Below are 13,345 nucleotides of genomic sequence, written 5' to 3' on the forward strand. Positions count from 1 at the left end.
AAAGTCTTTTTTATTTATTTTGTTTTTACCACAGAGCCATTGTAACCCTATACTTCTACTAAGACTAAGTCTTAGTCACTTAGGGGTCTTTTTATTAAGGTATACATTTAGCGTGCGCTAAATCAGTTAGTGTATCTTAATAAAAAGACCTCTAAGTATCTTAATTAAAAATTTGGCCTGCAATTTAGCATTTTTTCCAGATTTCGGCCCCTTATGTGATTGAGTTTGACACCCCTGTCTTAGATCAAGGGTTGTCATTCCATGAACATATCTAATCTAATCTAATCTAATCTAAACCTTAAGTTTATATACCACATCATCTCCATGAGAATGGAGCTCGACACGGTTTACAAGAACTTAAAATAGTGGGTAGAGAAGAAGAAAAAGGATTACATGAACTTATGTGTAGAAGGGGGGAGAGAAAGTGGGGAAGGATAGAGCTACAATTTGCTGAAAAGCCAGGTTTTCAGTTGTTTGCGGAATAACTGAAGGGAGCTCAGGTTCCGCAACGGGGTGGTGAGGTTGTTCCAAAGACCTGTGATTTTGAAGAGAAGGGATTTTCCCAGTTTGCCTGAATAGTGGATGCCGCGTGGAGAGGGGAAGGCTAGTTTAAGCCTTTGGGCAGTTCTGGAGGAGTCGGGACTGGAGGAGTTGAAAGACAGTGGGATAAGAGGAGGCAGGATTCCATGAATGATCTTGAAAGCCAGGCAGGAACATTTGAAATGGATTCTGGAGATTATTGGGAGCCAGTGAAGTTTGGCAAGGAGTGGGGAGGCATGGTCAGACTTGCGTTTTGAGAAGATCAGTTTGGCTGCAGTATTCTGGATTAGCTGGAGTCTTAGAATACTTTTTTTGATAGATTTAAGTAGATGGCGTTGCAGTAATCTAGTTTGGAGAGGATGATGGATTGGACAAGGATGGCAAAGTGTTGTTGGCTGAAGTAGGATCTAGCTTTCCTCAGCATGTGAAGGCTGAAAAAGCATGATTTTGCCAAGGAGTTGAGGTGGTCATTGAGGGAGAGAGAGGAATCGATAGTGATACCAAGGACCTTGCATGAGAATTCGAGCTGTAGTGTATCGCCTGTGGGTAGTGCGAAAAGTGTGGGCAGGTGTTCGAATTTTGGGCCGAGCCAGAGTAGTTTTGTTTTAGATTCGTTTAGTTTCATCTGTACCGAGAGGGACCAGGCACGAAGTCTCATTATGCAAGCTGTAATGTTTTCGTGAAGGTTGGTGAGGTTCTGGTCAGTCTCAAGGAGGACAAGGATGTCATCTGCATAAGTGTAGATTGTTTCCAGGGGGGATAGTTGAAAGAGTTTCAGGGAGGACATGTAGATGTTAAAGAGAATAGGGGAAAGGGGTGATCCTTGAGGGACACCACAAGATGGAGTCCAAGGAGTGGACATGGTGCCATTTGTGTTGACGGTGTAGGAACGGGAGCGTAAGAAGTTTGAGAACCACATTAGGACGGTGGAGTCGATTCCAATCTCGGAAAGTTGGTAAAGTAGTATGTCGTGATGGACGACATCAAAAGCAGCGGAAAGATCGAATTGTAGTAGGACAGCGAATTTGTTACGTGAGTGTAGTTGTTGTACCTTTGAAATTAGGGAAACTAGGAGGGATTCAGTGCTAAAGCAGGGTCTGAAGCCATGTTGGTAGGGGTGAAGAATGGAGAATCTCTCGAGATAGGAGGAGAGCTGGGTAGCAACTTTGGTTTCTAGAAGTTTGGTAAGTAGAGGGATATTTGCTATGGGACGGTAGTTTGATGGTAGGGAGGGGTCGAGATCGGCTTTTTTCAGAATAGGTGACAAGGCAATGTGGCCCATTTTTGTGGAGAACAAGCCTGATAGTAGAGCAGAGTTAATGAGTCTCGTAAGGGAGGAGATGGCCTGTGCAGGAATGTTTTCATAAAGGTGGGATGGGAAAGGATCTAAGATGCATTTGCAGGATTTCAGTCTGAGGCAGAGTTTAGAGATCTGGGGTTCAGATATGGGTTCAAATGTCATCCAGGATCTATCCGCTGGGATAGGGTTTGAGTCATTGGGAGGAAGAGAATTGTAAGAGACTGCTGAGGGGAAAGAGCTCCTTATGGTGGAAATCTTTTCATTGAAAAATTTGGCTAAGTCGTTTGCGGAAGGAGGGGAGAGGGGAGAGGTGGAGTCGTTTTTTGAGGTTAAGTTTCGCCAGATGTAGAACAGAGTACTATTTTGATTTTTTGATCTGGTGATTTTATCTCCATAGAAATTCTTTCTTGCTTTTTTTAGTATTGTGTTATAGCACTTGATGTTGTCTCGCCAGGATTGTTTGTCTGAGGGGGATTTCGATTTTTTCCATTTCCGTTCCAGGGCTTGACAATTCTGTTTTAGTTCCCTGTGATATGGAAGGTACCAGGGGGCTTTGTGGGAGTGGGAGATAGATTTTGTAGATAAAGGGGCCAGAGCGTGGTAGGTAGTCCCGGAAAGGGTAACCCAATTATGCCAGTTGGACTCTGGGTCTGTGTGTTTAGGAGAAGGGGGAAGTTGGTTAAGAAATTGGGTCCAGAACAATTCGCTTGTGATTTTTTTGCGGTAGGTGATAGATTTTGTGGGCCGGGGTGGAGTACCTAGATGAGACATGAAGATGGGGAGGCAGAAAGAGCCTAGAAGGTGGTCAGACCACGAGATAAGGTCCCAGCGGGCCTCTTCGGCAGAAGTTTTGTGCTCAGTCAGGTCAAGGAAGCTGATGATGTCTAGTGTATGTCCTTTATCATGGGTAGGTGTGGGTGGAGGAGTGGTGAAGCCAAGGGAGGTGAGGAAGTCTTTGAATTCAGTTGTGTCCATGCTGGTGTTATCGTCAAGGTGGAGGTTAATATCTCCTATGATCAGTAGTCTCTGGAATTTTAGGAAGACTCTTGTTATAGTCTCTAGGACAAGTTCAGAGGATTTATTCCAGGGGATAGGAGGGCGGTAGAGAAGCAAGATGCCTAGTGGGTGGGGTTGGAGTTCGTCTTTAACTGAAGCTAGTAAGAATTCTAGAGAGGTATGGCTGCCCTTTTCAAGGAGCTGAACATTGAAGAATGATTTGTAAAGCAGAGCCAGGCCTCCTCCTTTCCGGTTGATTCTGGGTGAGAAGAGGCCGTGGTAGCCAGGGGGGCAGAGTTCGTTTTGTGTGAAAGTATCGTCTTTTCCGATCCATGATTCTGTGATGCACACGAAACCCGGATCGGAGTCATCGAGTAGGTCTTTTATTATTTGGGTCTTGTTGCGGACTGATCTGGCATTACAGTAGAGTGTGGGGACCGGGGTGAGAGAGACAGAGGTGAGGTTGGTTAGGTTGGCTGGAGGGACAGGCTTTAAGGAGGAGTGGTTTCTTCCTCTGTGTTTTTTGTTGTGATGAGTTCTAGTGTGTACTAGTGTGGGGATTCTGAGGCCTGGGCAGGTGTTGTTTGAGACTGTGGAGTCGGGGAGGTTGGGGGGGAGAGATATTTGGCAGTGGGAAGTATTGGTGAAAGAGCAGAGAAGTAGAAGGAGGAGCCAGGAGGGTGGCTTCATGGTGGGAGCGAGGAGAGATAGTGAGAGAGGGTTTGGGCAGAGCTTGTCAGGCAGGAGGTGGGAGAGATTAGTGCTGCTAGTAAGATGCAGGCTGAGGAGGGGCTAGGCTGTATAAGAGGTAGTAGTGATGGGCAGAGCAGGCTAAGTAAGTGGTGGTAGAGCTAGACATGCGATGAACATGCGATAACAGTAGAGGAGTAGTACAGGCTATATATGCAGTGTCAGGCTAAGATATGCAGTAGCTGGTTTTACATGCGGTTATACTTATAACAAGTGGTGACAGGTTGTGGTAACAAGTAACATGCGGTGGTAGGTTAAAAATAAGTAGTAGCAGGTTGTAAATGCAGCTATACAGGTAACAAGTAGTAGCAGGTTGTACATGAAGTAATCAGTGTTTGTTTTAGCAGGCAATAGGTGCAGAAATATATCAGATGCAGATTGTAACAGAAAAAAAAGGTCTGTGCAGGGATTTTGGGGAAAAAAAAAGCTCCGCGGGAGAGCTGGATGTCAGGACTCTGAGCACTGCCGAACTGCAGTCTCACCCGGAGGAAAGAAAACACAGTTCCCTCAGAGCCTGGCGTGCTCCTTCTCAAGTGTCTTGGCACTAGAGGACAGCATTAGAGTGGCCCCTCTTTGCTGCTATGTTGAAACTAGCTGATAGAATCCTCAGGAAGAGCAGCAGTTAGGAGAGATGAAAGAAAACACAGTTCCCTCAGAACCTGGCGTGCTCCTTCTCAAGTGACTTGGCACTAGAGGACATATCAGTGGAGTTGTAAAATCATGCTTCTATCGTCTTCACATGATTAGATCCGTAGCTAAATTTTTGGAACCAAAATCATTAAATATCTTAATACACTCATTAATCATATCAAAACTTGACTACTGCAATTCTTTATTCATCAGCATTACCCATAAGGAAAAAAAATATCTTCAGATTGTTCAAAATACAGTCATCAAAGTTATATTAAACGCAAAGGGGTATGATCAGGTAACTCCCCTTTTACAAAAAGAACATTGGTTTACGATTATTCATAGAATCTCTTTCAAAATCATATTATTAACATTCAAAACCCAATTTTCTAAAGAGCACAAATTTATACATAATCTTCTAATTCCTTACACACCAGCAAGTACACTACGCTCAATGGACCAACATCTTTTAAAAAAAATTATTCTTTATTTATAACTTATTTCCCGTTACAATCAAGTATAATGATTACTACTTGAATCAGATTCATACTTCAAAGTCCACAATATTGAGAGAAATCAACAGGAAACAAATTATTGTAGAATACATATAATCAAACAAATAGCAGCAATATTCTACACATCCAACAGCTGGTTATATGACAAGTTACACATCATTAGTTATAGTTACAAATACTTCTCTTGATTCTATAAATTCTAACAGCTGTTTAGACTCAAAAAATAAAAAAAAATATTATTCTGATATATAATATAACATTTTACTGGAAACTTCAAAAAAGATAAACCTCCCAGGGCTAGGATTCTTGGTCTTAAGGCCAATAATTATTTCCTTCACCTCTGAGATTCCTGAAATATATCAGAAAAAAATTCAGACATTAGAGCCTAAAACTGATCATTCATATAACAGAAATACAAGCAAAGTATATATTCTCTATCTCTTTCCAGAGCAAGAGTTATCAACAAGGTTGTTCCATTCGTTATAATTTCCATTGAATTCTACAGAAAAGCTGACAAGTTTGTGTCCACAACTTTCGGCCTCTTTTACAAAGCAGCGCAGCAACAGCCTGAAGCCCTTTAAATCTCTAGGGGCTTCGGAGCCATTAGCACAGTGTAGCCACTAGTGCAGCTTTGTAAAAGAGGTCGCTTATCTCCTTGATTCTCATTAGGAGTAGAAGCCCCTAAGTGTTTATTTATGTTGAGGTAATTTGCTCTTACAACTGGAGGTAAATTTTCTGTGAGAATCTAATCTAATCTAATCTAATCCTTAGGTTTGTATACCGCATCATCTCCACGTTCGTAGAGCTCAACGCGGTTTACAGTAGGAGAAATAGGAAGGAACTACAACAGAGGGTTAGAGGTAGAAGTGTGAAGAAAATTTAGAGGACTTGGGATGCCAAGATATAAGAGTTTCCTTGATTCCTAAATTGGAGGGAGACTTACATTTTTTGAGAAAAGCCAGGTTTTCAGATGTTTGCAGAAAACTTGGAGAGAGCTCAAGTTCCGAAGAGGGGAGGTAAGGTTATTCCAGAGCTCAGTGATTTTGAAGTGGAGGGAGGTCCCTAGCTGTCCTGTGTGGGAAATGCCTTTTAGCGAGGGGAAGGATAGTTTTAATTTGTGGGAGGATCTGGTAGTATTAGGGTTTGAGGAATTTCAAGAAAGAGGGATAAAGGGAGGGAGGATACCATATAGGATTTTGAAAGTTAAACAGGCGCATTTATAGTGGACCCTGGCGATTATCGGAAGCCAGTGGAGCTTGGCCAGGAGCGGGGAGACATGGTCAAATTTACTTTTAGTGAAGATGAGCTTGGCCGCGGCATTCTGAATCCATTGGAGTCTGTGGAGGTTTTTCTTAGTTAGGCTTAAGTAGATACAGTTGCAATAGTCCAATCTGGAGAGGATGATGGATTGGACAAGGAGGGTAAAATGTTTTTGATGGAAGCAGGATCTAACTTTCCTCAGCATGTGAAGGCTGAAAAAGCATTTTTTTACCAAGGATTGGAGGTGGTCATTGAAGGACAATGTGGAATCAATGATGATGCCCAAGACCTTGCTCGAGAACTCAAGCTGCAGAGAGGAGTCAGAGGGTAGGGGGATGGAGGTGGGTAGGTGATCTAGTTTTGGACTGAGCCAAAGAAGTCTTGTTTTGGACTCATTCAATTTCATTTGCACAGGGTGGGCCCAGGATTGTAGGTTCATTATACAAGAGGATATGTTCTTAGACAGGTCGGTGAGGTTCGAATCGGTCTCGAGGAGGACGAGGATGTCGTCTGCATAAGTGTAAATTGTTTCAAGGGGGGATAGGTGGAGGAGTTTTAGGGAGGACATATAGATGTTGAAAAGGATAGGGGATAGTGGAGAGCCTTGCGGGACTCCACAATTCGGTTTCCAGGGGGAGGATGAGATGCCATTCATGTTAACAATGTAAGAATGAGAGCGGAGGAATTTAAAGAACCAACCTAGGACTGTGGAGTTGATACCTATTTCAGAGAGTTGGTAAACAAGAATATCATGGTGAACAACGTCGAAAACAGTGGAAAGGTCAAATTGTAGGAGGACGGCGAACTTGTTTCGAGAGTGAAGTTGTTGAACCCTTGAAATCAGGGAAGACAGTAGGGATTCGGTGCTGAAGTTAGGACGAAAGCCATATTGATAGGGTAAAAGAATAGAGAATCTCTCTAAGTATGATGAGAGTTGGGAAGAAATGATGGACTCTAGCATCTTGGTTAGGAGAGGGATATTTGCAATTGGGCGATAGCTGGATGGTATGGAAGGGTCAAGGTCAGATTTTTTCAGTAGTGGGGTCAAGGCGATATGACCCATTTCTGGGGAGAAATGGCCCGACTGAAGGGCAGAGTTTATGAGAATGGTGATAGAAGAAATAGCCTGAGTGGGAATGTTCTCGTATAGGTAGGAGGGGAATGGGTCCAAGGAGCAATTACAGGATTTCAGTTTGAGGCAGAGATTGAGGACCAGGGATTCAGATACGCGCTCAAAGGTGGTCCAGGATCTGTCAGCTGGGATAGGGTTGGAGACCATTAGGGTGGGATACTTCCTTGCCATCTCAATAGGTGAAATCAAGGGACACTTAGAAAAATTCAAAAGTCTCAAGTTATTTTATCTTAGCTGATTTTCTAAACTCTCCATTTTTCTTGCCATAAAAGATCTTTCACCAATTCCAATTCTAATGCTTTTATTTACTGAGCTTTTCTTCCTGTTTCTCCAATTTTTCATTTACTTTAGTAAGCGCCAATCCCTGATGCTCCACTTTGGAAAAGATAATCCCATAATCAGTACTTAATGTTGAAAAAGTAAATTTAAAGTTAGACTCCATAACTGATATGTGTTGCCATAATGCTTCCATATCTATCTTCGCTGGTTTTTCCAACACCCCAAATTTAATGGTGTTCCCTCCCAAAGCACCTCTCACCTCTGCCGCGATGTAGGGTAACTGTTGTAACTTCTCATCTGCATCTTCTCCTTCCAAAGTCGGCACAGAAACTCCTCCAATGATGAGATCTGAAATTTCCTCTCGGGATATCGATACTTCAGCTTCTCCTGCCACCAGTGTACTTCCGGGTTGGGGTGGAACCAGCCATTGCTCTGGGCTCAAACACGCCTGGTCAGGTCGTAAACCAGGATCACTCAACAAAGTTGGGTTCTCTTATGAGGTAGCAAGTGTAGATTCACCCGAGCGGGCAGAGGCTTCCGTAATGGGCATCAGAATGAGTCATGGAATCACCATCGCTGGAAGATAAAGACGAAGGGCTCCTTTCCTCTTCCCCATATTCGCATCTGCTGTTAAACAACGCTGACACAGTCAAACAAATGGAGCCTCCCTCTCAGGCATCTGCTCTCGATGCCATCTTGATTTCTCTATGATTTAAGTAGGTCGACCAACATCTTTTAATGGTCCCATCATTAAAGATTATAGGTACACATCGTCAAAATATGTTTTTGGTCTTTGCCCCTCAGATTTGAAATGCCCTCCCATTATATTTAAGGGAAGATAAGAATATAGATCATTTCAAGAGTAATCTTAAATGTTTCTTTTTTAAGGATGCATACAACTGCTAAAAATTTCCGTAGCTCCTTTTTAACTGATTTTCTTTTTCTTTCTTTTTCTCTCCTCTCTCTCTTTTCCTCCCCTCATTCCTATTGCACTTACCTTATTTGTCTCTTTTCTTATAAAGATTATATTTCTTCTTTTATTGACCTATTGTACCGGTTTGTTATGTCCCTCCGTTATTTGTAAGTGGCTGTTTTATGTTTGATTGTACCATTATTGGATTGTTATTCGCCTAGTAAACCCAGATAAATGATTTTATCAAACTTTATTAAACTTGAACTTGAAACTTGATAGATGCCCCTATACCACCTCCCTCCAAAATACAGTATATACCTGAATATAAGTCGATCCATTTCCCCTCCAAAAAGGAGGAAAAAGGGTTGACTCAAATATAAGACGGGGGCTTTGGGCCTGTTTTACAAAGCCATGCAGTAATGGCCCCGAAGCCAATAGAGATTTAAAGGGATTCGGGGCTGTTGCCGCACGGCTTTGTAAAACAGGCCTTTAATACTCCCTGACAGGATCTGCACCTAGTGTCCGCTCTCTCACGCCCTCCCCAGCAAGATTCTGCACTCAGCCCCCCTCCCTGCCAAGTTCTGCACCCAGCCCAATGCCATCCCTGCCCTGCAAGGCTCTGAACTCAGCCTCTTCCCTGCCAGGCTCTGAACCCAGAACCCCTCACTCCCTGCTAGGCTCTGAATCCTGTTCCACCTTCCTTCCCTGTACCCTCTTCCCCTCTACTTGTCTGGTGGTAGGCTGGGACAGGAGGGATCCCTCCTGTCTCCCATCCCGGCCTATACTAACAATTTTTTACCCCCCTCCCCCATGTACCTTTTTCCTTGTGGTTCAGTGGTGTATCCTGCGCTGAGCCCCTCCTGCCGATCTCACGGCCAGCAGCTAGTGGCGCACCTGGGCTGGCATGCAGGAGCAAGCTTTTCAAGCTCCCGCCCAGCCCTGCGTTGCTCTCTGAATGGCTGCCGTGAGAACCATGAGTCCCGTGAAAACTTGTGATAGCCTTTCAGGGAGTGGTGCAGAGCTGGGCGGAAGCTCAAAAAGCTTGCTTTTGCATTCCAGCCCGGGTACGCCGCTGGCTGCTGGCCACGAGATCAGCAGGAAGGGCTCAGTGTGGGATATACCGCTGAACCACCAGGAAAAAGGTACATGGGGGTGTGGTGGTGGTAAAAAATTGTTAGTATCGGCCGGGACAGGAGACAGGAGGGATCCCTCCTGTCCCGGCCTAACACCAGGCCTGCAGCAAGTCCAGGAGGGTGTCGGGTGGTCACTGGGTGATGACCCAATATAGGACGAAACCCCCATTTTGGGGCCATTTTTTTGCCTCCAAAATCTCATCCTATATTCAAGTATATACGGTACATCCAGCAGTCCTAGATTTTTTTGCAGCTTAAATATTTTTCCCGGTCTTTTCTAAAATGCCAGCTTAAATGTTTTGGCTGGGAAGATGTCTATGTGCTGCAATATTGATATTTAAAGCACGAATAGCGCTTGTAATATGATCTTTTTATTAATGCAGTTACATTTTATAATTCCTACTCTATGAGACTATTATTAAAGAAGGACATTTTTAGTAACTGGTAGCAAATAAGGAGGCCATTTTACTAAAGGTTATTAAGCCCTTAACATGGCATTCACATGGAAATATAGGGTACCACAAGTCATATTAAAGCATTTTGTGGCATTTTTCCTGATTTTCTGTGCTAAGCATGCATTAACTATTTAAAAAAAAAATACTTTTGTAGAGCGAGCATGTCAGGGGCATTTCTGTGCTATCTGGCTTGTGTGGTCTAATTAGCATGTGATTAACACGAGATCATTTAACACCTCCTAAATAGGAGGCAGAAAGTGCTCTCACATTTTTTTTTCCAGGTCTCATGCATTAATAGCAACATTACCACCTTACATGCAAATCAAAAATATTTAAAGCCCTAAAAAATGCTATGTTAAATCTGCGATGAGTACGCATGAAAGTCCCGCATTCAAATGCATTAAGCCCAGATATCTGTGCACTTGGGTAAAATGATCCCTGTGTACTGTATACTGCTGCAATGCTTTTTTTTTTTTTTTTTTGCTAGTAATAAACAATGATTTTTTTTTCCAAGAGATTTCTCTTTTCTCTAGAATACTTTTATCTGTGCATTATGTTCTTACGGCAGGGGTGTCAAAGTCCCTCCTCAAAGGCCGCAATCCAGTCAGGTTTTCAAGATATCCCCAATGAATATGCAAGAGATCTATTTGCATGCACTGCTTTCATTGTATACTAATAGATCTCATGCGTATTCATTGGGGAAACCCTGAAAACCTGACTGGATTGTGGCCCTCGAGGACTTTGACACCCCTGTCTTACTATGGTGAATATAGCTGATTTTTTAAATTTTTTTTTAAAGGTTTGGACAAGGTCCTTGATGAAAAGTCCATAGTCTACTATTGAGATTGACATGGAATAAGTTGCTTCTGGATCAGTAGCATGAAATGTTGCTACTATTTGGGTTTTTACCAGGTACTTGTGACCTGGATTGGTCACCATGAAGATGGGATTCTGGGCTAGATGGACCATTGGTCTGACCCAGTAAGGCTATTCTTATGTTCTTAAGAAACATTAGGATCCTGCCACTAAGCTGTTGTAAGCACTAACACGTGAGGTTAAAAAGGCACTACTGCGGGATGCATTCAAGCATTGGTAGTTCCAGAATCATAAGAACATAAGCATTGCCTCTGCCGGGTCAGACCAGGGGTCCATCGCGCCCGGCAGTCCGCTCCCGCAGCGGCCCTCCAGGTCCATGACCTGAAAATGTTCCCTACCTAACCTAAAAAGTCCATACCCTATTTGCTCAGTGTCCTGTGAGGTAAACCTCTATCTGTACCCCGTTATTCCCTTCGCTTCCAGGAAGTCATCCTACATGCTAAAGAATAGATTTTATATTTTAGCAATGGGGGCATGTTTGGAGGCAGAGAGTAGGCAGGCCCTCCATTAATTGGTTAGCACGTTGGCATTGCCGCATGCTATCTGATTAGCATGGGATTAGCAAGGGAGCTCCTACCACCTGAAAAATAGGTGTCAGTAAGGACTCACTTGCTAATGGCCATCTGTTAATTGGGGATTAGCATGGGACCATTAATGGGGAAAAAATTAAGTGGGTCCATTTTATAGCTGTGCTAGAAGTGGCCTCAGCGTAAGGGAACCCCCCACACAAAAACAGGCCACTTTCTAGTGCAGCACAGTAAACAACCCCACAGATTGCAGAGAGCCATTAACATTTTTTATATGAGCATCATATTTAAATTACCTTTGCTTAAAGTTCCTTTGGATTGTTATTCACTCTAACCTCATCCGTGTTCTGAACCAGCAGACCAAGGTTACAGCAAATCGCAGCATTTCAAATGTTTTTTTTAAGACCTTCATGCCTAAACAAGATGAAAGCCTACTGCAGATAAAGATGAAAGCACTTGCTTTTCTTCATGGTCTAGATTCAAAGAAGTTTGTAGTGAGGACTTCCCAATTCTGTTTTATCCCCTTGTAAGTTTCAACTATTTTATATTATTTTGTAGGTTTGCAGCATAATATTTTTTATTGGGACTTAAATTTTGCTTTATAGAAATCATCTATTTAAGCCACCTCAAATTACATATCATATTCTTACATATGTTGATTTTTTATTAAAGGGATCTTTTATTAAGGCGTGCTAGCCGATGTAGCGTGCGTTAAATGCTAACACGGTCATTATATTCTATGGATGTGTGGCATTTTGCGCGTGCTAATATTTAGCGCACAATAAATCGGCTAGTGTGCCTTAGTAAAAGACCCCCTAAATGTATAAGATATCAGAGTACTTTAGCATTGTATAAGACCATAGATCCTAAAAAATCCTATTTTGGTGATAAAATTAGTAAAGCGAACAATTTATCTAAAGAACTGTTCAAGGTAGTAAAAAGATTAACAGATCATCAGGAATTGATGGAAGGGGATATAGTTATGTTTCTATATACTATTTATATGAAATGGTGTATTCTCTGTAATAATTTGCTATTTTTAATCAAATATATTATACTGTTGTAATTTAATAAAATAATAAAATTAAAGAAAAACAGATCATCAGGTAGAAAAGAATAATTTTTCCTCCACTTGTAGTAAGCATCTCATGTTTATTTGTGGATAAGGTCGACAAAATAACGGCACATTTTAACGATGTATTCCCCATGATAATAAGAAATTTGGATGTTGAGAGATGGTCTGAGTTTGAGAACGTCTCTGAGAGACAAGTGTTGGACATTGCTCAGCGTCTAAATAAAACTACTTTTCTTTAGACCCGTGCCCAATTGATGTATTTTCCCTAATTAAGGAAGCTATTGCTCCTTTCATTTTAAAATTAGTGGCTAGGGGAGGGTTTTGTACATGATATATTCAAATAGGCTGTGGTCGGGCCACTGTTGAAGAGGGGTGAAGATGGAAGTATGTTCCAGCATTTTCACCCAATTTCCTCTTTTGCCGTTTCTTACTAAGGTGCTTAGCCAGCTTCAGGATTTCCTTAAAAAGTTTGATATTTTCGACACTGGGCAATTCAGAATTAGGTTTCATCATTCCACAGAGTTGTTATTGATTTCCACTGTGGATACAATTCGGAAAGGACTTGATCAGAGTGAAGCATTTTTTAATTATCTTTTTGGATGTATCCGCAGTATTTGACATGGTGATACATCAGATTTTGCTGCAGAGATTATAGGAACTGGGAATTGGGGGCTTAGTACTTCAGTGGTTTGTATATTTTTTTATCAGGAAGAAAGTTTTGTGTTGAGATGGGGACAAATTATTCCAAATGGGCCATGTTGACTTGTGGTAGCTACAGTTTTATTCAACATCTATTTGCTGGTCCTCGCTTTCAAAACCTTACATGAAACGATTCCGCACTACATGAAAACTAAACTACAAATCTACTTCCCAAAGTGACCACTGAGGTCCCAAGAAGAAAAATTACTAACCATACCTCCCGGCCGCTCCCTCAAAACTGAAACAGCCCGCAATCACTCCTACT

The sequence above is a fragment of the Geotrypetes seraphini genome, chromosome 2 (assembly GCF_902459505.1).
Source record: "Geotrypetes seraphini chromosome 2, aGeoSer1.1, whole genome shotgun sequence".
NCBI lineage: Eukaryota > Metazoa > Chordata > Amphibia > Gymnophiona > Dermophiidae > Geotrypetes > Geotrypetes seraphini.